This window comes from Parambassis ranga, unplaced genomic scaffold, assembly GCF_900634625.1.
Source record: "Parambassis ranga unplaced genomic scaffold, fParRan2.1 scaffold_21_arrow_ctg1, whole genome shotgun sequence".
Lineage (NCBI taxonomy): Eukaryota > Metazoa > Chordata > Actinopteri > Ambassidae > Parambassis > Parambassis ranga.
In genome coordinates this window covers 4,671,653-4,675,508 of record NW_021144767.1, presented here as the reverse complement: position 1 = coordinate 4,675,508, position 3,856 = coordinate 4,671,653, and the positions used below count along the sequence as shown (strand labels likewise).

At 44.1% G+C, this 3,856-nt stretch overlaps 2 non-coding genes across 2 annotated transcripts; one reads left to right on the top strand and one right to left on the bottom strand.

The window, feature by feature from the left end:
- Positions 1 to 231: 231 nt before the first annotated feature.
- Positions 232 to 303, bottom strand: trnap-ugg (transfer RNA proline (anticodon UGG)). Its single transcript has one exon. It is a non-coding gene; the product is annotated as a tRNA-Pro (tRNA).
- Positions 304 to 2,869: 2,566 nt separating this feature from the next.
- On the top strand, positions 2,870 to 2,961 carry trnar-ucu (transfer RNA arginine (anticodon UCU)). Its single transcript is given in 2 exon segments — positions 2,870 to 2,906; positions 2,926 to 2,961. It is a non-coding gene; the product is annotated as a tRNA-Arg (tRNA).
- Positions 2,962 to 3,856: the final 895 nt, after the last annotated feature.

Below are 3,856 nucleotides of genomic sequence, written 5' to 3'. Positions count from 1 at the left end.
GCCGAGGGGATCATTGGCTTAAAATGTCTACGTGCAGCCTTTACTTCCGACGTTAGTCCTCAGTGCAAAGACTTCTTCTCTTGAAGAAACAATATTAGTTCTAGAATGATTGCTTCTAGGAGTTTGAGCAGACTGCTGTTTACAGGGTCTAAATTGGAATATGAACCTATTTGGGTTGATGTAAATGTAAACATGAGACAGACTATCTAATCTACTGAATTTCAAAGATAAGGGCTCGTCCGGGATTTGAACCCGGGACCTCTCGCACCCAAAGCGAGAATCATACCCCTAGACCAACGAGCCACATGTGACTTCTTGCTTTTCATGTTTCAGTTGGTGGAAGAACAACACAAAGCACATGTTCTTCTTAGTTTGACATTGGTAAAGATATGTACAAAGATTTCTGGTTAGGGATATATAGTGTTGCTCCTGAAGAGGGACTTGAACCCTGGGCCCTCAGATTAAAAGTCTGATTTCCTGCAAGATCCACCCACAGAGATCCTGAACACATAAAACTCAGATTCCCAACCAGAATAGTAGCAGAACTGAAGACACCACTTGGAGGAGTGTCTTCAAAAACCAATCCTTGAGTCCAATGTACCAACCAGCACACAGTAAGTGAAACAGGCATGTCCACGCTTCAACAATGAAAACACAGATTGGCCGTATGGGGATCGAGCTAATCGGTCGAGCCCTATTGATTAAATGATGTTATGATGTTATTCTGGAATTCTGCCTATCATTCCGGAATACTGATGTCTATACTGGAATGCTACTGTTTATTCTGGACTTCTGCATTTCATTCCAAAATTGTGACTTTCATTATGGACTGCTTTTCATTCTGGAATGGTGTCTTTCATTCCGCAAATCTGCTTTTCATTCTGTTATGCTGACTTTTGTCCTGGAATGTTGCCTTCCATTTTGGAACGCACGCTTCCATGACATCACAGGCCGCTGTTGGGTTAGGGGTTTAATCCCAGAATTTTGTCTACCATTCCAGAATCCTGCCTATCATTCTGGAGTGGGTGGATGGATGTCTATTCCAGGATGCTCTCATTCTAGATTTCTGCCTTTCATTTGGGAATGCTTTCTTCCATTCTGGGATGCTTTTCATTCCAGAATGATGTCTTGCTGACTTCTGTTCCACTATACAGAGTGTTATTCGGGAATTCTGCCTATCATTCCGGAATACTGATGTCTATTCTGGAATGCTGCCACTTATTCTGGATTACTGCCTTTCATTCCGGAAATTTGAATTTCATTCTGGAATGCTTTTCATTCTGGAATGCTGCCTTTCATTCTGCAAGTCTGCTTTTCGTCCAAGGCGCTGTGTTAAAGTTGCAGTCTCCACTGGAGGACAATCCTGAGACAGAAACTGGTACACCCAAAGGATAAAACTCCCAGGGAGAAACACAGCAATATCATATATGCAGTCCAGTGCAGTGAGGAATGCTCTGATCTGTACATTGGAACAACCACTCCACAGGAGAATGGCTCAGCACAGGAGAGCCACCTCCTCAGGACAAGACTCAGCTGTTCACCTCCACCTCAAAGACAAAGGACACTCCTTTGAGGACAACAATGTTCACATTTTAGACAGAGAGGAAGTCAAGGAAGCCATCTATGTTAAGCTGGTAAAACCTTCTCGAGGTGGTGGCCTCATCTTTTTACCACATACAAAGCAGTTATTTCATCCATTCCCAGGAAGTTTCACTCCAAGTCACATGCTAACAGCAAGAACAATGGGCTGTCTACCAGCAGTCTCATAGTCGTTAGCCAGTCGTTAGACACACCTGGCACAGGCAGCCAGATCATCACAGGTAACTATGGAAACATTTAGTGCTATTGTTTGTGAGTTTTATCCAGACCACCCACTGAGGTCTGCAACCACATATAAACCATGTTTCCCCACCAACAGATCAACAACTGATGAAGCTGCTTGGATGAGCAGCGAAACCTCTTCAGGAAAACGCTACAAGTCCAGACACCTTGCTTCAATCTTCTCTACAAACATGCCAAAGCAAACAGTTTTTACCAACAATGTTACACACTGAGTTTTGAAGGTCTTAACCACTAGTCTTAAGTTGGAATGTTTACGACATGTGTGAAAAATTGTAATTCACGCGTGTTATTACCCATAGACTCCCATGTTAAAATGTCCAACTTCACAGCAGAAATTAACATGTTTACAGCCTGGTACAAAAAACATTCTGGTCTCAGATGATAGGTTCTCTTCTAGTGTCAATTGTATGGGAGGTGATTTTTTTTACAACTCACTCGTTTTAATTCAAAGTCAGCTTTATTGTCAAATCTGCTATATGTGCTGGACATACAGAGAATCGAAATTGCGTTACTCTTCACTCCATATATAACATATAACTAAAAACTTGTGTAAGTGTAAAAAAATGTACCTACAATGAGGCACACAAAAATGAAGGCACAATGCAGTAAGAGTGCAGAAGATGTATAGTGCAAGACAGTGCAGTTGGCATAATGTAAACAGTCCAGGAATGGTTTAAGCAGCTTATATGAGACTGGATGACATGACTAGGGTGCAAGAGAATGCACAGGGTAAAGTGGCTGGTGCACAGAGTTCCTAACTTGGGGGGGGGGGTTCTTTTGTAGAGGGAAGGGGGAGAAAGTGGGGCACAGCAGGGAGAGAGTTCAGCTTCCTGACAGCCTGGTGGATGAAGCTGTCCCTCAGTCTGCTGGTCCTGGCCCGGAGGCTGCGCAGTCTCTTTCCTGATGGCAGCAGACGTATCGTATCGTATATCGTATAATTCCGGAATTCTGTTGACTATCCTGGAATGCTGCTGCTTATTCCGGATTTCTGCCTTTCATTCTAGGACAAACAAACAGACTGCTTTGTGGCTCTGTGGCGCAATGGATAGCGCATTGGACTTCTAGTTAAACACAGGAGAAGTGATTCAAAGGTTGTGGGTTCGAGTCCCACCAGAGTCAAAGTGCCTTTTAACTTTTAACCTGTGGCGCTGTCCTTCAGGGTGGATACAGCTCCTGTCCTGAGAGCTAGAAAAAAAGGACTGCACTCAGACATCCCGGAAAACAGCGTTGCTGCCCCCGGCTTTGTGACCGTACAGGTGGACAGAGATCTGACTGGTGTGAGCTTTTGCTTGGCACAGAGGCAGCTAATAAACTGAAAGTTGTACCTTTTTCAAATGACATGGTGAGGAGGAGAACAGAAGATCTCTCAGCTGACATTCAGGCACAGCTGCTGGATAGACTGCAATCATGTAAGCAATTTTCCTTTCAGTTGGATGAATCGACAGAGCAGAGCATCTCCAGTGCTGCTCAGTTGATAGTTTTGGTGTGCTATCCCTGGAAAGGAGATATTTTGGAAGACATTCTGTTCTGTAAGTTATTGCGCAGATAAAGTCTGTCAATCCAGAGATTAAAGCTGCTCACTGTATGCTGCTGAACATGAGGCACTGCTGGATCACTCTGAGGTGCGATGGCTGTCGCAATGGTTGCAGCACAGAGCTCAAACTGTACCGACCAGCTCAGAGGAGAAGAAGAAGGAGCAACATCACATCAGGAAGGCCCTGCAAACCTGTGGCTATCCCAGCTGGGCTGTCATCAAAGCCACAAAAACAAGACCCACAGACAACAAGACAAAGACAACAACTGGCTGAGGAAGAACATTGTCACTGCAGAACTGAAGAAGCTACTCGGGGGAGTGTTGGTCCCACTTAAGATTAAAATTTAGGGTGTTTTCACACTTGCTCCCTTTCGGCCCTCTAAACGAATGCAGATCGATGACTCAGGATTTTTTGCTCTATTTAACCCTAACTCTATTTTCCCTGAATGTGCAGTAATTTAACCAGAAAACACAGGAGAA